The 23984-nt window shown below is 37.8% G+C and overlaps 1 protein-coding gene across 2 annotated transcripts in view; it reads right to left on the reverse strand.

Moving 5' to 3' along the window:
• ADGRG2 (adhesion G protein-coupled receptor G2) overlaps nt 1-23984 on the reverse strand; it is a 178984-nt gene that overhangs the window by 115715 nt on the left and 39285 nt on the right. For both annotated transcript variants that reach the window (XM_007500817.3, XM_056808693.1), the window contains exon 2: nt 9589-9639. The gene's annotated coding sequence lies outside the window, so the exon portion shown is untranslated. The remainder of the gene's footprint in view (nt 1-9588; nt 9640-23984) is intronic.

Consider the following 23984-nt stretch of genomic DNA (forward strand, 5'->3'; position numbering starts at 1 on the left):
ATAGAAGACAGCCAATGCAAAGGCATGGAAATGATAGATGGAGTGTTGCAAAAGTGAGCCAGGGGCACTGGATCACAAGGTATCTGGAGATTGGCATGAGGAGAGGAAATAAATGGATTTGAACTCCTTGGATGAATGGAATGAATCCGTTCTAAATGTTATCACACCATATTAATATGACTCCATTCTTTGGCTTTGCCATTCTGGGTAGATGCCAAGTGTTGTCCACGATTAAAGGATTGTGATGTGATCATTTGTTTTTGTAACTTGATTGGCCCTTTGGTTCCATCCATATAGGGGAGACCCTATCAATGCACATCAATACTAGTTATTGTTGTTGTTATGAGACTCTTCCCAAAGACTCAGGAACTGACCTCTCAGAAATGATAGGACATGATTTCACAGGTGCTACCAAGTAAGAGATCAGAGGAAGATGAGATGAAGAATGGCAGTTGGTGACAACTCATTGAGGGAGGACTGGGATAGCTATTTGTTGACCTGACATTAATAGTGGAGAGGTCAGCTATCATCCCAGGGCACATATTCAGGAATGTGATGAAGAACATCCTAAGATCTGTCAAACTTGTTGACTGTTATCCAGGCCTGATGATACATGTGGGTACAAACGGTCCTGCCAGAAGGAATCTAAAAAGCATTGCTAAGGATTAAGAAGCGTTGGGCAAGAAACAGAAGACTTCAAGGGAACAGGTAGCAATTGCATCACTATTCCTAATCTAAGGCCAGGGAATGTATCAGCAAACTGAGGATGTGCACAGAAGATGACATCAAGGAGAGGTAAAGAAGGATGAATGTGAAAGTATGATTTCAAATAGAAGCTTAGACTGGTTTTTAAAAGGCATAGTTTACACAGCTCAAAAAGTAATAATCCTACTGTATTCTACCCAGGTCAGACCAAAGTCGAAGTGCTGTGTTCAGTTCTGAGTGTTATAGTTTAGGAAAGATACTGTAGCTGAAACTGGCAAAGAATGCTGGCACCAAAAAAGGGTGCTCGTTTTGAAAGTTCTTCTGGGAAAAAGAATAGGGATAAAGTGAACCACAAAGAGAAGGTGAGCTTGGTAACCCTAGATTTGGTTCTGCTGTTGTGACTAGGATAATGAAAAGACTCAAGATCATGAAGATGAGTTGAAGAAGATGGAAGAAGTTATTTTTAGGGAAGAGATCACTTAGGGAAGTAGGGGGTGGGAAAGGGCTGCTAATAGCTGGTTCCAATTATTTAAAGATTTATAATGTGAAATAGGGAATATTCTTTCTCTGCTTGCATCTAGAAGATAGAATTAGTTGAAGGGATGCAGATTTCTATCTTATGTAATAATCAGACCTGTGCAATTATGGGAACGGTTACTCTAGAGAGTTCTTTATCTAAGAAGGTCTTTAAGCAAAGAATAGGTGACCACGTGCTTCATACGTTGTAGAAATGATCCCTGTTCAGGTATGTGTTAGACAAGATGACCCTTTTGATTCTGAGCTTCTGTCATTGAGACTTACTATTTGGACATCTAATATGATCTTAGGGAAATCACCTAAAGATGATAAATCTCAGCTTCCTCTTCAGTAAAATGAGGGATTGAATTAGAAATTAGAGTTCTTTATCTGAGGTCCATAAATTTAGATGGAAAAAACCATGCTTTCAATTTAGTATAATTGATTTCCTTTGTATTCCCATTTTACAACATTATCTCAAGGTGTCCATAGTTATCACCAGACTGCTGAAGAAGTCCACATTATAAAAAAGGTTAAGGACCTTTTCACTAGGTGACTTCTAATTCTGTAATTTCTTACCAATTGTGTATAAATTGGGGGCTATATTAAAACGGGACATTTTGAGTGATCACTGGGTGAACAGCAATATTATGAGGTGCTATATATTGTTTGTAAAGCCTCTAACAGCTATTTGTTAGGATTTAGATAGAAGGGGATTGGATTTACCATTGGGTCTCTCCTATGCAAATACTCTCTTCAAAATTATTCTCAAATTTATTTATTTACTCCTTTTCCCCCATTTGAATTAGTTTATTTAGTCAATTTAGAACATTATTGCTTGGTTACAATAATCACATTATTTCCCTCCCTCCCCTCCACCCACCCTTCCCACAGGTGAGGCACAATTTCTTTGGTTATTACTTGTGTCCTGGTTCAGAACCTATTTCCATGTTGTTGGTGTTTATACTAGGATGATAATTTAGAGTCTCCATCCCCAACCATATCCCTTTGATCCATTTAATCAAGCAGTTGTTTTTCATCTGTGTTTCTACTCCCACAGTTTTTCATCTGAATGTGGATAGTGTTCCAAGTTGTTCAGGATCACTACATTGCCACTAATGGAGAAGTCCATTACATTCAATTGTATCACAGTGTATCAGTCTGTGTGTACAATGTTTTCCTGGTTCTGCTCCTCTCACTCTGCATCACTTCCCGGAGGTTGTTCCAGTCCCCATGAAATTCCTCCACTTTATTATTCCTTTGAGCACAATAGTATTCCATCATCAACCTATATCACAATTTGTTCAGCCATTCCCCAATTGAAGGGCATCCCCTCATTATCCAATTTTTTGCCACCTCAAAGAGAGTAGCTATGAATATTCTTGTACAGGTCTTTTTCCTTATTATCTCTCTGGGGTACAAACCCAGCAGTGCTATGGCTGGATCAAAGGACAGACAGTCTTTTATCGCCCTTTAGGCATAGTTCCAAATTTTCCTTCACAATGGTTGGATCAATTCACAACTCCACCAACAATGCATTAATGTCCCCACTTTGCCACATCCCCTCCAGCATTCATTACTTTCCATTGCTGTCATGTTAGCCAATCTGCTAGGTGTGAGGTAATACCTCAGAGTTGTTTTGATTTGCATTTCTCTGATTATAAGAGATTTAGAACACTTTTTCATGTGCTTTTTAATAGTTTTGATTTCTTTAACTGAAAATTGCCTGTTCACACCCCTTGCCCATTTATCAATTGGAGAATGGCTTGATTTTTTGTACAATTGGTTTAGCTCTTTGTAAATTTGAGTAATTAGACCTTTTAAGAGGTTTTTGTAATGAAGATTGTTTCCCAATTTGTTGCTTCCCTTCTCCTTTTGGATGCATTAGTTTTGTTTGTACAAAAACTTTTTAATTTGATGTAATCAAAATTATTGATTTTACATTTTGTGATTTTTCTAGCTCTTGCTTGGTTTTAAAGTCTTTCCTTTCCCAAAGATCTGACACGTATTCTATTCTGTATTCACCTAATTTGCTTATAGTTTCCTTCTTTATATTCAGGTCATTCACCCATTCTGAATTTATCTTGGTGTAGGGTGTGAGATATTGATCCAAACCTAATCTTGCCCATATTGTCTTCCAATTTTCCCAGCAGTTTTTTATCAAATAGTGGATTTTTGTCCCCAAAACTGGGATCTTTAGGCTTATTTGTTAGGATTTAGATAGAAGGGGCTTGGATTTACTATTGGGTCTCTCCTGTGCAAATACTCTCTTCAAAATTATTCTCAAATTTATTTATTTTTTCTTAAAATTCTTCAGAATTATCCTCAATTTGTCTCTCTTTCATTCTTGTACCATTTTGACAATCCAGAGATTCCTTTCCTACCCTTTTCTTATACTTCATTCTTAGCTTTCTCCCTCCACCAATCTCCTCTTAAACCAGTTAAATATTGTCATATAAAAGTTATCATATATATATACATATATATGCAGAGTTGTATAGGAAATTCCAGATTAGCAAATTAGGGCAATTACCTGGTACAGTGGGTAGAGGGCTTGTAATCAAGACTAATCTTCATGGGTTCAAATCCAGCCTTAGACATTTACTAGCTGTGTGACCCTGAGCAAGTCACTTCACCTTGTTTGTCTTGGTTCCTCATCTGTAAAATGAGATGGAGAAGAAAATGGCAAAGCCACTCTAGTATCTTCGCCAAGAGAACCCCCTAAGGATGAGGCAACTGGTGGCTTAGAGTTGAGAGGACCTGGGTTCAAATCTGGCCTCAGATACTTTCCAGATGTGTGACTCTGAGCAAGTCATTTAATAATGTTTGCCTAGCTCTTGCCCTTCAGTCTTAGAGTTGTTACTAGTATATAAAGTAAGGGTTTAAAAAAAAACTAAAGAGAGAGAGAGAATATCAAGGAAATTACATTTTGGGGAAGCTATTGTGGCTCAGTGGATAAAGAGCCAGGCTTGGACATGGGAGGTTCTGGATTCAAATCTGACTCAGACATTTCCTAGTTGTGTGGCCCTGGGCAAGTACCTTAACTCCAATTGCCTAGCCCTTTTTGGAATAGATACTTAGTATCAATTATAAGACAGAAGGTAAGGGTTTAAAAAAACAAACAAACAAACAAACAAAAAACCAAAAAGGATCACAAAGAGTTAAACACAATTGAAAAATGACTGAACAACAACAAGGAAATTCCAAGTGGGATCTAGAAGTAGAGAAGGAATCAGTCATCTCTGAAGAATAAAAATGCATGTGACCCATTGCTAATAGAAAGCTTGTGATAGATGCAAATACTCTCCAGGATGCCTTCAACAGATATTCATACAAGGAAAGAGTTTAGAGGATATTATCAAAATAAAACTTATTAAATATTTACTATATGTCAGGCATTGCACTAAGCACTGAAAATGCAAAAACAAACAAACAAAAAACCACATACTCTCCAGAAGCTTACATTCTATGGGAGGTAGAAGACAAAACATTCTGTTGGGAGCTGGAAGGGAAGGGAAGAGAGTGAAGGATAAATGTGGTGGCTCGTCTGAAGATTTCCAGAGAGTGTTATGGAAGCCTAGAACCAAGGAATATAAAGCCAAAATTGGTTTACCTAAGCCCAGGGAGGTTTAAGGGGTGGAGTCAAACTTTCTGATGGAGAGGGAATGGAAATGATAGCCTGAATGGAGACTAGAGAACTGGAGATGTTGGGAGAGGAAAATGAACCTCAAGAGGTGTTAAATAACTTGTCCAAGTGATAGAGGCAAGATTTAAACACAAGTCCTTTTACTTGAAATCTAGCATTCTTTCCACTGTATGTAGCCTAGTATTTAGGAACCTCAACAGTCTGGCTCAAATCTATTTTCTTAGTCATTTTTTTCAGTGCCCTCAAGAATCTCTACAAGGCACGAAACAGAAGCAGATAGCAGAATGAATTAAAAACCAGAATCCTACCATATGTTGTTTATAAGAAACACATTTGAGGCAAGGAGACACACATAGGGTAAAGGTAAGAGGCTGTAGCAGAATATATTGGGCTTCAACTGAGATAAAAAGAAAAAGCAGGAGTAGCAATCATGATCTCAGATAAAGCTAAAGCAAAAATAGATCTGGTTAAAAGAGATAAGGAAGGTAATTACATCTTAATAAAAGATAGTATAGATAATGAAATGCTGAGATTTATCATCTTTAGGTGATTTCCCTAAGATCATATTAGATGTCCAAGTAGTAAATTAAAACAATATAAAATAAATTAATATATAAATTAATATATAATATAAAATAAATTAAAACAAACATCTCTGATAAAGGTCTCAGTTCCCAAATATATAAAGAACTAAGTCAAATCTATAAGAATCCAAATCATTCCCCTCCCAATTGATAAATGATCAAAGGATATGAATAAATAATTTTCAGATGAAGAAATCAAAGCTATCAATAATCATAAGAAAAAAATTTTGAAATCACTCGATTAGAGAAATACAAATTTTTGGTAGTTTGACAGGTATGACCCTGAATAAGTAGATTAATTTGGACAAGCTAATAAAAATGACAATCCTACCCAAATTAATATACTTATTCAGGGTCATACCTGTCAAACTACGAAAAAATTTTTTATAGAATTAGAAAAAATTATAACAAAGTTCATCTGGAAGAACAAAAGATCAAGAATATCAAGGGAAATAATGAAAAAAATGTGAAGAATGGGGGCCTAGCTGTACCAGATCTTAAACTGTACTATAAAGCAGTGATCATCAAAAAAAAATGGTACTGACTAAGAGACAGAAGGGTGGATCAATGGAATAAACTAGGGCTAAATGACCTTAGTAAGCTTGTGTTTGATAAACCGAAAGACTCCAGTTATTGGGACAATTTGACAACCATTGCTGGAAAAATTGAAAATCAGTATGGGAAAAATTAGGTTTAGATCAACATCCTATACCAAGATAAGTTGAAAATGAGTAAATGGCTTAAAAATAAAGAGTGAAATCATAAATAAGTTAGGTGAACATAGACTAGTTAACCTGTCAGATCTGTGGGAAAGGAATGAATTTAAGACCAAGCAGGAGAGAGAGCACATTGCAAAATGTAAAATGAATGACTTTGATTTTATCAAATTAAACAGATTTTGTACAAACAAAACCAATGCAACCAAAATTAGAAAGAAAGCAACAAATTGGGAGAATATTTTTCATAACAAAACTCTCTGAAAAGGTTTAATTTCTCAAATATATAAGGAACTAAGTCAAATTTACAAAAAAATCAAGTCATTTCACAATCAACAAGGGACATGAATAGGCAGTATTAACATGATGAAATAAAAACTATCAATAAGCACATGGAAAAGTGTACAAATCCCTTCTGATTAGAGGTTGCACATAAAAACAACTCTGACATATCACCTCACACTTAGCAGATAGGCTAATATGACAGCAAATGAAAACAATAAATGTTGGAGGGAATGTGGCAAAATTAGGACACTAATACACCGTTGGTGAAGTTGTGAATTGGTCCAACCGTTCTGGAGGGCAATTTGGAAATATGTGCAAAGGGTTTTAAAAGAATGCCTGACCTTTGATTCAGCCATATCACTGCTGGGTTTGTACCCTAAAGAGATAATAAGGAAAAATACTTATACAAAAATATTTATTGTCAGGCTCTTTGTGGTGGCAAAAAAAATTGGAAAATGAGGGGGGTGTCCATTGATTGGGGAATGGCTGGATAAATTGTGGTATCTGAAGGTGATAGAATATTATTGTGCTAAAAGGAATAATGGAGAAATTCCATGTGAACTAAAATGACCTCCAGGAATTGATGCAGAGTGAAAGGAGCAAAACCAGGAGAACATTATATGCAGAGACCGACACACTGTGGCACAATTGAATTTAATAGACTTTTCTACTAGCAGCAATGTAATGACCCAGGATATCCAGAGGAACTTGTAAGAAAGTCCACTATCCACATCCAGAGAAAAAATTGCAGAACCAGAAATGCATTAGAAAAATACATGCTTGATCACATAGTGCAATAGTGATGTGATTAAGGTTTTGATATTGAAGGACTACTCTACTGCAAATATGAATAACATAGAAATAGGTTTTGAACAATGATACATGTATAACTCAGTGGAACTGCTTGTTGGCTTTGGGAATGAGGAGAAGAGATTGTGGGAGGGGGCATTATGAATCATGTAATCATGGGAAAATATTCTAAATAAATAATAAAAAAATAGAGAAATGCAAATTAAAAGAACTCTGAGGTACCATCTAGCAGATGCATTGCTGGTGGAGTTGTGAACTGATCTGAACATTCTGGAGGGCAATTTGGAATTATTTCCCAAAGGGCTACGAAAAAGTGCATACTCTGATCCAGTAATACACTACTAGGGCTGTATTCCAAAAAGATTTTTAAAAATGGGAAAGATCCTGTTTGTACATATCTATCTATCTATCTATCTATCTATCTATCTATCTATCTATCTATCTATATATATATATCTGCTCTCTCTGTGGTATCAATAATTGGAAACTAAAGGGATGCCCATCAATTGGGGAATGGCTAAACAAATTGTGGTATATGATGGTGATGGAATACTAGTGTGCTATTAAGGAATGATGAACAGGATGATTTCAGAAAGAGCTGGAAAGCCTGATGGGATTATCTATTTTTTTATGTTATCTTGGTGTGACCTTTACTATTGTTCAGTCATTTTTCAGTTGTGCCTAACTCTTCATGGTTCCATTCAGGGTTTTCTTGGCAAAAATACTGGCAAACCAATTCCTTCTCCAACTCATTTTATAATTGAGGAAACTGAGGCAACCAAAATTAAGTGACTTGGCTTAAGTTGCACAGCTAGTAAGTATTGGAGGCCAGACTTATACTCAGGAGATGTCTTCTTCACTCCAGACCAGGTACTCTGTCCTTTGTGACAGGTAAAATACTTATGCTATCTAATCTCAGTGGGACACTAACTGCTACATGCTAGTTGTTTTGTCCTTCCCTGATTGAATGTCACAATTTATACAATGTCCATTCCAAATCTTCTTGCTTCTTAGACTTAATAGAATACTTCCTTTCCTCCTCCCTCTCAGGAGAGAACCTCACTTTCGACTTTAATAATACCAATATAATTTATATAGCTCTTGAAGTTTGCAAAGCAGTTTACCTAAGTTCTTGTATTTGTACCTCACAAAACCCTGTGAAGTAAAAAAGAAGGAAGGAAGGAAGGGAGGGAGGGAGGAACGGAAGAAAGAATGAAGTAAGAAAGAAAGGAAGGAAAGAAGAAAATCCAACAAACATCAAGCAAGCATTGATTAAGCACCTACTATGTGCCAGACACTGTGCCAAGTACTTTAGAAATATCTTATTTGATCCTTACAACAGCCCTGAGAGGTATGTAGTATTATGATCCCATTTTATAGAGGAGGAGACAGAGGATGAGAAACTAAATGACTTGCCCCAGGTCATATAGCCTGTAAGCCTCTGAGGCAAGATTTAAATCCAAGTTTTATGGATTACAGCTCCAATGTATTAGCTATTATGAAATCCCAATTCTGACATTTACTAGTTGTGTGACCTTGAGTAAATCACTCCTTTTTCTCTTCTTCATTTTCTTCATGGGTAACATGAGGGAATTGGGCTTGTTGACCTCTGAAGTTCTGTCCAGTTATAGATCTGTGAGCTTGTACTTCTAAAATCCACCTTAGAGTACCTCCACTAAAAGGAAATGCCAAGGAGACTGGAGGAAAGATATTCAAAGGAGGCTATGTGACTTGTTTTGACTTGTTCCAGAAAGCAGAACCAGGAAATTCTTTAGTGTCCCAAGTGCTATCATTTTTGAGTTGGGAAAACCCACTTTCAAAATGTCTCTTCTCGGGCCATTCACAAACACCAATGCCATTACTCCAAGGCTGCCATTTTCAGTTCCCGGGGAGAGAAGACTGATTGCACAGGTTCCCCCGTCCCTTCCCAAAATGCAGATCTGCTTTATTGCACATTGGATTACTTTTTGAACAGCCCGTGAAAAGGAAGTAAAGAAGAGGTTGAATTTATCTATTGATCTACTTGTTTAGCCCACAGAATGGGGAAGCTTCTCTGACAAAAGTTTATCCCACTAAGTCGTACCCAGCCAGTGGAGGGAGTCCCATTAGCTGAGAACCAATGAAAAGTTCTAGATTCTCTCAACAAGGTCCTAAATGGGCATGCCTACACTCTGTGCAGGAAGGCCCCTGCCCACAAACAAAATTTACTTTTCAAAGTCTCACGCCTTGTAATCTTATCGATTTGATTAGAAAGCTGTTCTTACAAGATGATGGGGGGAACTATTTCTACAATAACATCATAACTGAAAAGAAATGCCCAACTCACCTGACACAGGGTTCAGAAGAACAGATACGGCAACTTCCACCTTGTGGAAATCTGCAAACAGAAAAGAGAAAAAGAGTGAGTTGTAGCACTCTAGAAACTCTAATGTTTCAGTGAATTAGACGTGCCTAGTAGGTGCTTTAAGGAGTTTCAAAAGAAGTAAAAAATAGTTATTTCCCCCTAAGGGACCTGGCAATAACAAGGAAGAAGAGCAGATATAAAGTTACACAGGAAATATATCTATAATTTAATAGCACATATGCAAAAAGCTACATTATATGTATAGTATAAAGAGACCAAAGAGCTGTTAAGTATATGAGGCAAGATTTGAACTTCTAACAAAGGATATTTAAAGAGAAGATTTTAGGGATAGGTTCTGGTTTTTAAAATTATTATTATTTTAAGGGCAGTCATGGGAGAAGGGTTAGATGTATACAAAAGGATTCAAGGGGAGGTGGGTGATGCAGGGTATAGGATGCCACAACTGCAGGACTGGAATAAGAAAGATACGAGTTCAAATTTGGCCCTCAGATTCTTATCAGCTGTGTGACACTGGGTAAGTCACTTAACTCTGTTTGTCTCAGCCTATAAAATGAACTGGAGAAGGAAATGGCAAACCATTTTTGCCAAACCATTTTCTTTGCCAAGAAAATCCCAAATAAAATTGCAAAGTGTCAGAAATGACTGAAATGACTCAACAACAACCACATGAAATACCAAAAAAGACTGAATCTCAATGTCCTCATCTGTCAGGCATTTAGAAGGCATAGAAAATAAAGCATAAGACTTGGAGGCAGGAAGACAAGAGTTCAAATACAGCCCCAGACACTTACTAGCTATGTGACCCTGGGCAAATCACTTGGCCTCAGTTTCCTCATCTAGAAAATGAGGATAATAATAGTTCTTACCTTTCAGGGATATTGTAAGGATAAAATGAGATCACATTTATAGAGCGCTTTGAAAACCTTAAAACCATATTAAAATTCTAAGGTAATTATTTTTGTTAGATTAATACATATCCATATATCATTCTAAATTATTTGTATGTTAGATAATTGATACTCTAAATCCCAAAATAAGAACCAATGCATAGATGATGCTAGAAGGCAGGTTTTAGCTCAATATAAAGAATAATTTTCTGTAGTATCATAATTATTAAAAAATTAAGTGTGTTGATTCATAAGATGTTTGCAATTATTATAAGATAGCGATCTCACTGTCATTGGAAATGTTCAGAGAAACTATATAACCCCTTCTCAATAATATTTAGGAGGAGATTCTTGTATTAGATGGGAGGAGGGAGTAGAAGCCATGTTCAATTAAATGGCTTTTAAAGTCCATTCTAATATACAACACATACTTCCTATATATATATATATATATATATACATATAAGAATCATAAAATTTTAGAGATAAAGCTTTAAAATGTAGTTTATTCATTCCATTTGCAAATGAGAAAACTTCCTTGATGAGGTTAAAAAAAAAAACAACCCAAGTCCCATGGAGTTTATAACAGAGTTGGGAAAAAAAGATGGGTCATCTGATTTCAAGTTCATTGGGTATTTCAATATAATTTGGACATACTGGTATATTAAAAGGGACATTAGAGGTAGAGTCAATATGGCAGCATAGAGGCAGTGAAAGTTCAGACCTCTGAAAACCCTTCCTTATCAATTACAAACTAAATGCTCCTAGGGGACAGAAAATAAAACCTAACAACAAGACAGAGCCAAGGAACCCTCTTGCTGGACTCAAAAGGTACATACCCCCACCCCTGCCAAATAGTCAAAATAATACACTACTTTAGCAAAGTTGCAGTATACAAAACAAACCCACATAAGTCATGAGCATTTCTATATATTTACAAAATATCTCAGCAGCAAGAATTAGAAAGAGAAATTCCATTTAAAATCACCCTAGACAACATAAAATACTTAGGAATCTATCTGCTGCGACAAACACAGGAACTATATGAACACAACTACAAAACACTCTTCACACAATTAAAACTAGATCTAAACAACTGGAAAAACATCAACTGCTCATGGGTAGGACGAGCTAACATAATAAAAATGACCATCTTACCCAAACTTATTTATCTATTTAGTGCCATACCCATCAAACTACCAAAAAAACATTTTTATTGAATTAGAAAAAAACCATAACAAAGTTCATTTGGAAGAACAAAAGATCAAGGATATCCAGGGAAATCATGAAAAAAAAATGCGAAGGAAAGAGGCCTTGCAGTCCCAGATCTCAAACAATACTATAAAGCAGTGGTCATCAAAACAATTTGGTACTGGCTAAGAGATAGAAAGGAGGATCAGTGGAATAGACTAGGAGTAAATGACCTCAGCAAGACAGTCTATGATAAGCCCAAAGATCCCATCTTTAGGGACCAAAACCCACTATTTGATAAAACTGCTGGGAAAATTGGAAGACAGTATGGGAGAGATTAGGTTTGGATCAGTATCTCATTCCCTACACCAAGATAAACTCAGAATGGGTGAATGACTTGATTATAAAGAAAGAAACTAAAAGTAAATTAGGTGAACACAGAATAGTATACATGTCAGACCTTTGGGAAAGGAAAGACATAAAAACCAAGGAAAAGCTAGAAAAAATCACAAAATGTAAAATCAACAACTTTGATTACATCAAATTAAAAAAGGTTTTGCACAAACAAAACCAATGTAACCAAAATTAGAAGGGAAGCAACAAATTGGGAAACAATCTTCATAACAAAAACCTCTGACCAAGGTCTAATTACTCAAATTTATAAAGAGCTAAACCAACTGTACAAAAACGCAAGCCATTCTCCAATTGATAAATGGGCAAGGGACATGAACAGGCAGTTCTCAGCCAAAGAAATAAAAACTATTAATAAGCACATGAAAAAGTGTTCTAAATCCCCTATAATCAGAGAGATGCAAATCAAAACCACTCTGAGGTATCAGCTTATACCTAGCAGATTGGCTAACATGACAATAATGTAAAGTAATGAATGCTGGAGGGGATGGGGCAAAGTCGGGACATTAAATCATTGCTGGTGGAGTTGTGAATTGATCCAACCATTCTGGAAGGCAATTTGGAACTATGCCCAAAGGGAGCTAAAAGACTGTCTGCCCTTTGATCCAGCCATAGCACTGCTGGGTTTGTACCCCAAAGAGATCATAAAGAAAAAGACTTGTACAAGAATATTCATAGCTGCACTCTTTGTGGTGGCCAAAAATTGGAAAATGAGGGGATGCCCTTCAATTGGGGAAAGGCTGAACAAATTGTGGTATATGTTGGTGATGGTACTATTGTGCTCAAAGGAATAATAAAGTGGAGGGATTCCATGGAGACTGGAACAACCTCCAGGAAGTGATGCAGAGTGAAAGGAGCAGAACCAGGAGAGCCTTGTACACAGAGACTGATACACTGTGGTACAATTGAATGTAATGGACTCCTCCATTAGTGGCAAAGCATTGATCCTGAACAACTTGGAGGAATCTATGAGAAAAACCACTATCCACATCCAGAGGAAACACTGTGGGAGTAAAAACACAGAAGAAAAACAACTGCTTGAATACATGGGTCCAAGGGATATGGCTGGGGATGGAGACTCTAAAGGAACATCCTAGGACAAACACCAACAACATGGAAATAGGTTCTGATCAAGGATGCATGGGATACCCAGTGGAATTGTGCGTCAGCTATGGAAAGGTGGGGGAGGGAAAGAATACATGGGTAGAGGGGTTATGACTGGGGATGGAGACTCTAAATGAACATCCTAATGCAAACACCAACAGCATGGAAATAGGTTTCAATCAAAGACATATGTAATATCCAGTGAAATTGTGCACTGGCTGTGGGAAGGGTGGGTGGATGGGAGGGAGGGAAATAATGCGATTCTTGAACCCGAGGGATAATGTTCTAAATTGACTACATAAATTAATTCAAAAATATATAAATAAACTTAAAAAAGGGACATTAAACCAAAAGACTCCAACAACACAAACACATGGATAATTTACCTTTTTTAACTTAAAAATGACCCATTTTATATTCTAGCAAATCCCAAAGTGCATGAGAATCGGCCACAAACTTCTCAGTAGATTATAAGTGACCTTGACAATTCCTTAGGGGTAATCAGTGCTTTCCCACTTGTAAATACTCTATAGGAAATTCTGGGATTCTGAACTATTCTGATGAGGAATAAAAAGATGGAATAATGTGAACAGGGGAGTTTTGATTAAAGTGCTTATTCTATAAGCTGAAGAAAAGACCTAATCCCCAGTAAAGCCAACTGAAGCATTTAACATTGGGAAAAAAGCTGATTAAAAACATGTTTCAAAGGATACAAAAATGCAGGCCAACCACACTGCTCTCTTCTGGAATGGGAAAACAATAAACACACGCCCTAGTGCTTAACATGCAACAAATGGGATTAACAATTCGATAACACTATGACAATCACAGAGCAGTGGTGGACTGATGGTGAAACTGATTTCATTTAATGTCCAGGAAAATGAGCATTTCCTACTTATTATATTAGAAGAACATTTCAAGGGAAGATATCTAAATTGTAGCAGATGCATTCTAAAGTAAACTCAGTTATGGTCCTAGTAAATCACTCTGAGTGACTCAAAACAATTCAGATCACTAATGAAAGGTGGGCAAGAATGAGGCTCGAGTGGTATCTTTCTGGCTAAGGAATTATGGCAGAAGGATGGCAGAGATCCACAGATTTCAAACACCTTGATTTGACCCATCTGAGCAATAGGGCTCACATGCCTAAGCATCTAAGAAGGAAAACAAAACAAAAGAAAACCAAAAAAATGATACTGTCATGAAGGCTACTTTCCTGAACTTCCACTTCCCTCATTTCTGCCTCACATGGAGACCGATGTGATGTAGTGGATATAAAGCAGAACCTGGAGTTAGGAAGACCTGAATTCAAATTAAGCCTGAGCCACTTATTAGTAGTATGACCCTAGCCAAGTCACTCCACCCTATTTGCCTCAGTTTCCTCATCTGTTAAGTGAGCTGGAGATGGAAATGGCAAACCACTCCAGTATCTGTCAGAAAAACCCCAAAAGGGGTGATGAAGAGTTGGACATGACTGAAATGACTGAACAAAAATCCTTGAGATCATCAGAATGGATCTTTTTATGGTGAGAGGTAAGAAGTTAGAAGATCAGGTTTTCTATGGAAAGTCATCCCCATTAGTAATGGAGTCAGGATGGATATTCAAGTAGACAAAAAAAATGAAATGCTTCATGGAAACAGGAATTGAGGTTTGGGGAACAACGAGAAACATTTTCTCCCTGTTTTACTGAACATTCAGGGTGTCCCAGAAGCCTTAGTTTAGTTTAAGCTGATAAAATTTAAAGTTGATGCAGTGGGGGAGTACAGTGGATACAGTATTGAAGTCAGGAAGCCTTGAATTCAAATTCAGCTTCAGATTATTACTAGCTGTGTGACCTCTGAAAGTCACCTCGTCTCTGACTACTTAACTTTCCTCGACTAAAAATCCACCTGCCTGCTAAGCTTGTTGTAAGGATCAAAGGAGATAACATTTGAAAAGCTCTGGGTAGAGAGCATCGACTATAGCAGGCACTTAAAATGGTTTTTTGCTTTCCTTTTTAAATTTCACCAAGTCTTTTGGGACACTGTATTTGTTACAAAGACTTTTTTAAGGTGGAGAGGGAAGAGGTCAAACACCTCAGGACAGAGGGTGGTTACTTGAAAAAGGGAAACTTTAATTTAAAATGTTTCGCAGTCCCTAAAGCACGATATAAACATCACTACTATGACCCAAAAGTCAACATACATGCTCAGCAAGTCTGCAGCTACTCCGCAGATAAAGAGAAAACTCATTGAAAGACAAAAATTAAATGGGTTTTTGGCAGGTGAATTTTAATGCACTTAACTTAAGATGAATTTTAATAGAGTTAACTTTGAAGTTCTTAACTCTTAGGCACAGAAACCAACAGCAGAAATTCAGTATAGATGCAGCACGGCTAGATCATCACTCACATGAAAAAGGTTTAGGGGTTTGGAGCAACTGCAAGCTCAGTATGAGCCAGCGCTATGATGAGATTGCCCGAAAAACCAGGGTGATCTCAAGTTGTTTTAATAGCTTATAGTTTCAAAAAAGGGAGATAATAGTTGTATTGTTCTCTATGATGGTCCAGTCTAGAGGCACTGTGCTATCCTCTGGTCATCTCAAATATTTTTAAAACCCTTACCTTCCATCTTATAATCAATGCTATATATTGGTTCTAAGGCAGAACAGCAGTAAGGGCTAGGCAATGAGGGTTAAGTGACTTGACCAGGGTCACACAGCAAGGAAGTGTCTGAGGCCAGATTTGAACATAGGACCTTCCATCGTTAGGCTTCACTTTCTTTCCATTGAGTCACCTAGCTGCTCCCTGCTCATCACATTTTAAAGAAAAATACTTAGAGGAGGCCTAGAGAAGAGGGACCAGAATTATAATCTGAAACCATATCATTTGTGAAGTGGATGAGCTGTTTAGCTTGAAGATGAGAATACATATATGAGAACAGTCTTTCTGAAAGGTTATCTTGTGCGAAAAAAAACCACTATGTTGGGGCAAGCACTGGAGAATAAAATGGAAAATAAATGGAGGGTTGTCTTGTCAATGTTATATGAGAGAGAACTCAATGGCCAATCTGCCATTAAGAGAGCTAAGAGAGTAAGCCCAAAGAATAAGTTGTTAGAATGATAAAAAATTGAGAATCTTAGCTCCAGTAAACTTGAAGTGCAAGGGGAATGTAGACCACTGAATTTCTATTTCTGTCAGTGCCAAGGAACAGTTGTTTGGGTATTTAAAGTAGTTTTGGAAACTGAACTGTGTACATGAAAATGACCAAGGCTGGTACTCTATAAAAACTAAAAAATTGGACCTCTTTTCTTCTTTACAGAGGTGAAGGATTATACATTTGGAATAGTACATATATTGTTCAGCTCAGTAGATTTTTAAGTTGAATGACTTTTCTCCCTTCTTTTTTTTTAAAAAAAGTTCCTTATTCCAAAAATAGCTCATTGGTTGGGGTAATAAATAAGTTGATTAAAAATAAGTAAAAATTAGGCAATCTTTTTTAAATTTAGGGTTTTTTCCCCCTGTTATAGAAGAAGGTAGATTTCAGCTCCTGGCTCTCTCCATTTCAACTCATCAAGGAGAATGGAATATTCTTGAAAATAAAGGAAGATGCTTCAAGAGAAAGCAAAAAAAAGGGGGAAAAAAGAATGAAGGAAAGAAAGAAAGAAAGAAAAAGAGGAAGTCAAAGAAGTGAAAAATTTTAACATATAATGACATTGGAAGAAGGTGACATGTGAAAGAAGAGAAGAAGAAAAACCACTTAAACTCTGGAACTTCTTCTGGGCCAGGCCTTACTCAAAACAGTCCAATGATTGAGTCTCAGGGTTAGATTAAGAGACATGGTAGACTATAAAATTCAATAAAACAACTTCACTGAAAGTAAGATTTAAATAGATAAGATTCTTGATTATATTCAAAATAAAATGTTAATTCTCTCTGCTCCCATATTAACCAAAACAATTGGCAATGTGTGATCAGGAGGGCATACCCATAGGAAAATGGGAATTCTTTTTCCAGGAGTATCAATTTGCTACAGACTGATTCATTTGAACCTCCAGGGGCAAGACAGTTAAATCAATAATTCAAGGTCTTTTCTCTATGGAAATAATCAAATTCCAAGGTTAGCCTCCATGCCCAGACCACATAAAACCAGAAAGCTTCTAGCACAAAAATGTATGATGAGTTCAAGACTTTTCTCAGAGAACATGAATTTGGACCTTCTGACAAAGCAGCCTTTTCTTCTTCACAAAAAGATGAAGATACCCAGGTTCTTCTATAGAAGAGAGCCATCCAATACTAATCAGAAGAAGAGAAGTCAGGCTATAATGGTGTTAATTCCTTGCTGGGAGGTTAATGACAGAGAGTATATTATCTTCCCTGGTAAAGGTATCTGGGATAAGATAGAAAAGCAATTAAGATAAGATAATGATGTATAGCATTAAATTAGGAAGTCCTAGGCAAGTATCTAGACTTTGGGTTCATAGATGAAAGGAGAGTTGAGAAGAGAAAGGTAGATTTGGAAGTAAGGAAAGGGGAAAAAGCTTGACTTTTGGACCAAGAAAAAAATGGACTAATATATAAAGATGGACATTTGGGAATGGATAGAGAACAACAAATGAAGGCTGTTAAAATATATATTTGCCCAGAGACCTGAAAATCTTATGATGAAAACTTCAAATTCAAATTAAAAGCAATAGAGAATTAATTCTCCTTTTCTCCTTCCTTCCTTCCTTCCTTCCTTCCTTCCTTCCTTGCTTCCTTCCTTCCTTCCTTGCTTCCTTCCTTCCTTCCTTGCTTCCTTCCTTCCTTCCTTCCTTCCTTCCTTCCTTCCTTCCTTCCTTCCTTCCTTCCTTCCTCCCTCCCTCCCTCCCTCCCTCCCTCCCTTCCTTCCTTCCTTCCTTCCTTCCTTCCTCCCTTCCTTCTTTCCTTCCTTCCTTCCTTCCTTCCTTCCTTCCTTCCTTCCTTCCTTCCTTCCTTCCTTCCTTCCTTCCTTCCTTCCTTCCTTCCTTCCTTCCTTCCTCCCTTTCTCCCTCCCTCCCTCCCTTCCTTCCTTCCTTCCTTCCTTCCTTCCTTCCTTCCTTCCTTCCTTCCTTCCTTCCTTCCTTCCTCCATCCCTCCCTCCCTCCCTCCCTCCGTCCGTCTCTCTCTCTCTCTCTCTCTCTCTCTCTCTCTCTCTCTCTCTCTCTCTCTCTCTCTTTCTTTCTTTCTTTCTTTCTTTCTTTCTTTCTTTCTTTCTTTCTTTCTTTCTTTCTTTCTTTCTTTCTTTCTTTCTTTCTTTCTTTCTTTCTTTCTTTCTTTCTTTCTTTTTTCTCTTTCCTTCCTTCCTCCCACTTCTCCTCTTCTGATTCTTCTTCTTCTTTCTCCACCTCCTCCCTCTCTCTGTCATCTCTCTATCCTTCTGTCCCTGTCTCTCTTTCTGTCTCTGCCTTCCTCCCTCTCTACCTCTTTGTCTCTCTCGACTCTCTGTCTCTGTCTCTCTCCTCTGTCCCATCTGTCTATCTCTCTCCCTTCCTCTCTCTCAGTCTCTCAGTTTCTTCTACATCCTTTCAATTTTGAGGTACATAATCTCCAGATTAAATAACTCAACTCATGAAATCTCTCTCACCATATAGCAGCCTCAATTTCATGGTTCTGAGTTATGAAATAGAAGAGAATTCTTTCATTTGAAGGGGATGGGGCTTCACACCAATTATTTAACCACTCTGGGTTTTCAAGGTCTCATCTCAAGTCATTTTAATTTGTATGACTTGGTTTCCTCATTTTAAAAATGGGCCATTTGCTTCCCAGGGTTGTTGTAAAGTAAAATAAGATGATTTTTCGACAGTAAAAACCTTATTCTAGAATGCCAAGTTGTTTCTTAGTCCTATTTTTATCACATGATTCCTCATTGCCTAAAGGCATGGAAGTGTAGTGTGGTTGTTGTTGGTTTTAAGTCTTTCCTCCCTTCCCTTTCTGGTTTCTTCCATTCCCTGGGCTTCCCCTGTGCAATCTAGTCCTTTACTATCTTTTGGGCTTTCCAAGTTGTCTCCAGGCAGAACTATATTGTTGGCTTACTGTCCCGAGAGCTCCAGGAAGGGAAGGAAGGCTCAAATGAGTCAGGAACTTAATCCAAATGACTCACTAACAGCTAATCAGAAGGCTTCAGTTTGGAAAACTCCCCCTTAGTGGGGAAGAAATGAACTTTCTCAAACAAGACTTCTCCTGAACTTTTCTTGGGCTGAAGTAGTGCTCGCTTCAGCAGAAAAGAATCCGTAAACGTGGGCCAATGGAGAATGCCCTCCACAGAGATGTAGGGTCCATTTTATGGATCGCTCTTTCTATATTTATTCTATAGTCCACATAGGACAAGGCTACCAAGTCTGAACAGCAAATGGAGTTATTAAAAGTTAACTGGGAGGGAAAAACATTTTCTGCCAGCTAATGAAAACAATCACCAGGAAAAACTGAGATCAATGTCTCACTTTCAAACGGTTCTCCAAACTCACATTTTCTAATGAACGATGACCAATATTTTCTAATGACCAGGAATGAAATCTGGCCCTTTCACTTAACTAAATTGATTTCATTTCACATTTGTAATAATGAAAGGAAACAGAACTGGTAAGAAATGAATACAAAGCATCTAAATTCTCCCAGTGGACAGAGCAAGAGACTCGGTATCAGGAATACCTGAAATGAACTCCTGCCTCATATGCTTACTAGTTGTGTGGCCCTGGGCAAGTCACTTCACCTCTGTCTGCCTCAGTTTCCTCATATATAAATGTGGAGAATAGTAGCACCTATCTCCAGCATTGCTGTGAGGAGAAAAGAAGATACTATTTATAAAGTGCTATGACAACATGAGTTATTCTTTACCCTAATGCAATCAGAGCTGAGATATGAATCCTGATATTACTGAGATCAGAGATCTATTGAATTGTCTGGTAATAATAATAATGCTCACTTATGTATCACTACACTGTTTATAAAGCACTTGATTGTTTAGTCATCCTCTACCTTAGGGGACAGCTAGGCACTGCAGTGGATAGAGTGCCAGACTTGGAATCAAGAAAATTCATCTGAGTGAGTTTAAATCTGGGATCAGGGGCAGCTAGGTGGCCCAGTGGATGGAGTGCCAGGCTTAGAGAGGAGAAGTCCTGGGTTCCAAACTGGCCTCAGACACTTCTTAGCTGGGTGACCTTGGGCAAGTCACTTAACCTCAGCTGTCTAACCCCTTTCCACTTCTTCTGCCTCGGAGCTTATATCAGTATTGGATTCTAAACCAGAAGGTAAGGTTTTTTTTTTTTTTAATCTGGGTTCAGATACTAGTGATGTGACCCTGGGCAAGTCACTTAACCCTATTTTTGCCAAGAAAACCCCAGATAGGAGCACAAATAGTCAACACTATTGAAAAATAAATGAACAAAAACAATACCTGAGGGGTCATGCAATGTGAATTCCAATTGCAATCCTATTTACTTGTGTGTAGGGAAATTATCTCATGTGTTTCCTGGGTTCAAATGAATAGAAACATTGCAAACAATTGCACAAGAGGATCCATAGGATCTTTTAACATTACTCTTGTTTGCTGTACCACAAAAAGGAGGCTTATAAGATAGGCTTTTCCATGGCTAGGGAAGACCTAAATCCAACCTAAAAGGCAACAAAAATTATTTTTTGAAGAATATTTCCAATTGTAGCTTTCCTTCTTTTTCCTACATCTCTTTCCGCCATCTTTGGTCTTTAACCTGTTTCAGGCACTACCAAGAATAATGTGTTTGGCTGCTTTTCGTTTGTTTTAGGCTTTAGACTTTTAGCAGCATTATTTTCCTCACACTTATATGCTGTTGTTTTCTGTGGGTTGATGTAAACTGTGCAATTATTGACTTAAAGAAGTGATGGGGGGGGATCCACCATTCTTGACTATGAATTGAGTATCAACAATTTGCCTAACCTTCTGCTACTAAAGAATCATTCACCTGTGTGGAGGCGTTTTCAGTTTTCTAAGTGCTTTCTTCACAACAACCCAGTGGTGGAGGTAGTGGTAACATGGGCCACATTTTACAGGTTAAGAAGGAACTTGCCTAAGTTCCCACAGCTGAGATATCTTAGACTAGATCTTGGACTAGAAGGCGAGTCTGATCCCCAGTTCACAGAATTAGAGGTTGGAACTTGGAAGGACATCACAGAACTTAAGAGTCTGATGACATTTTACAGACACAAAGACAAGGGAAACTAAATCAGTCAGTCAATGAACATTATTAAGCCCCTACTATACATTCTAGGCACTGCTAAGCACAAGAGGAAGAAAAATGTAATCCCTGCCCTCAAGGAGTTTACAATCTAATGGAGAAGATGACCTATATCATAGGGTAGAGGAGTCATAGTGACAAAGGGGAGATAGATCAACCATAGAGGACCTCATGGAAAAGATGCTTTGAGACAGAGATTACCTTCAAAAATATTCCCTTTTCAGTAGTAAGAAACTTTTAGTCTCTGTTACTAGCTGCTATGAGCACTCCTATCTGGAATGATTTTCTCCTAATCCTAGTGGAGCCCTCGGGATGCATAAGAAAGCCAAGGATTTGTAATAAATGAAAAGTACAATTTTTAAATGTAATTTTAATTCAATATTGTGGTCGCCATTATAAAATTTACTCTCAAGTCAGGAGTCAGTTAATAGCTCTTAACAATGCATTTTTAATGAAAATGGAGATATATGAAAAGGGGAAATGAAGGAAGAGGATAGAAAATCTCACCTATCTAGAAAAATACCTAAACTGAAACCTGAAGCCCGCTTAGCCTGCAAAAGTCCTCAAGTGCCCCCCCTCCACATACACACACAGAGAGACACAGAGAGAGAGAGAGAGAGAGAGAGAGAGAGAGAGAGAGAGAGAGAGAGTCACACCCACGTCTTTTTTCTTCAGTGCCCCATTGTCCACCATGTTGCATGCAAAAATGGGGTGTGGGGTAGGACAAACTTAGGGAGTGGTTTCTAGAATCACAGATCTAACAGTCCCTTCAAACTTTTTCATTCTTTTTAAAAATTAATTAATTTCTGAAACTCTTACTTTCTGTCTTGGAATCAGTACTAAATATCATCACTTCTAAGGCAGAAGAGCAGCCAGGGTTAGGCAATGGGAGTTAAAATGACTAGTCCAGGATCACACAGCTAGGCCGTGTCTGAGGCCAGGTTTGAACCAAGACCTTTTATCCCTTGATCTACTGAGCCACCTAGCTTCCCCCAAACTCTCTCATCCTTGTATTGGGATGTAAGAATGGTCCAGGGTATGCTACACAATTGTTACTGAATGCAAATATTCCTAGGAAAGGAAATACATTGTCTCTCAGATCTTTTACACTTGAATGTGAATTAATTTTTGCACCACCCTTTGCACCAAAGAGCAGTTGGGAAGAAATGGGATTCTCAAGGAAGGCATGTCTACATGGTGCTACAAAGGCAAGCAGGAGCTGATGTGAGAAGAATGTTGTCCTTTAAGTCGGAATTATGCTTTGAGAAGTGAGGGGTAAAGAAAATGTAGAATATCCAGAGGGAAAATAGATTCTAGAGATTCACTGGGGTCACAGATGGTTTCTGGGGAAAACCATGCCAGTTATTGCAGCTTAAAGCAGCAGAAGAGCTGGAAGCAAAAGGAATTTTTGCGTAAAGCAATATTTTTCACCTTTGGTTTCCACAGTGTGCAGAGAACAAGGAGTTAATTACAAGATGTGCATAGGACACAGCTTTAGCAAGACTAAGGAGGCTAGCAGGTCTCAAGAACTAGGGAAATCGTGAATCCAAAGAAATGAATTCAACACGTAATCATGAAATGTCTGTGATGTGTTGGTGCTGGGGCTTACAAAACAAGCTAGTGCCACCCCTCACAGAGCTTACAATCTAATAGTGGGAAATCAGATGCACTCAAAAATAAACATATAATACCTAGAAAGTAAATTCAAAATGAGGTGCAAAAAACTTTGGGAATCAGAAAAGACTTCATATAAAAGACCATTCCACTCCATTAGTGGCAGTGTAATGTCCCTGCACAATCTGCAGGGATCTAGGAGAAAAAACACTATCCATAAGCAGAGGACAAACTCAGGGAGTAGAAACACCAAGGAAAAGCAACTGCCTGACTACAATGGCTGAGGGGACATGACAGAGGAGAGACTAAACGAACACTCTGATGCAAATCCTAACAGCATGGCAATGGGTTCGAGTCAAGGACACATATGATACCAGTGGAATCACGCGTCGGCCACAGGGGGTGGGAGGGAGGAAAAGAAAATGATCTTTGTCTTTAATGAAAAATGCATGGAAATGATCAAATAAAATACTATAAAATTAAAAAAAAAAGACCATTCAATCCCTCCTTGAGGAAGCTAGAGATTCCAAGATGTAGAGCTGACGAGGGAGAGTCTTCCACTAACCAAGGAAACTCTCTTTTCTTTGAATAGTCTTTGAATATGGAGGCTGGGTAAGGGTAGGTTAAGCTTCAATATCATAAACTACAATGGGAGGTCAAATTCTGATGAGTTATCATTATGATTTCATTTCTATTATATCTAACATACTACATAGATTTTTAAAAATTTAATAATCAAAGCTATGCAAATTTTCTGACTCTACTACCCAGGGACTGGCGCAGATTAGTCAGCCTCCTTGCACTCCATTACTGCTCCTCAATCATGAGACATTCTGCTGTCTCATACACATAGAATATAATCTTTCACCGTAGAAACAGTTTTCCAAACCCCAAAGAAAGGTACCCAAACACTCCTAAGACTGGCGAGGTAGGAATTCCAG

Source organism: Monodelphis domestica, chromosome 8, assembly GCF_027887165.1.
Source record: "Monodelphis domestica isolate mMonDom1 chromosome 8, mMonDom1.pri, whole genome shotgun sequence".
NCBI classification, from domain to species: domain Eukaryota; kingdom Metazoa; phylum Chordata; class Mammalia; order Didelphimorphia; family Didelphidae; genus Monodelphis; species Monodelphis domestica.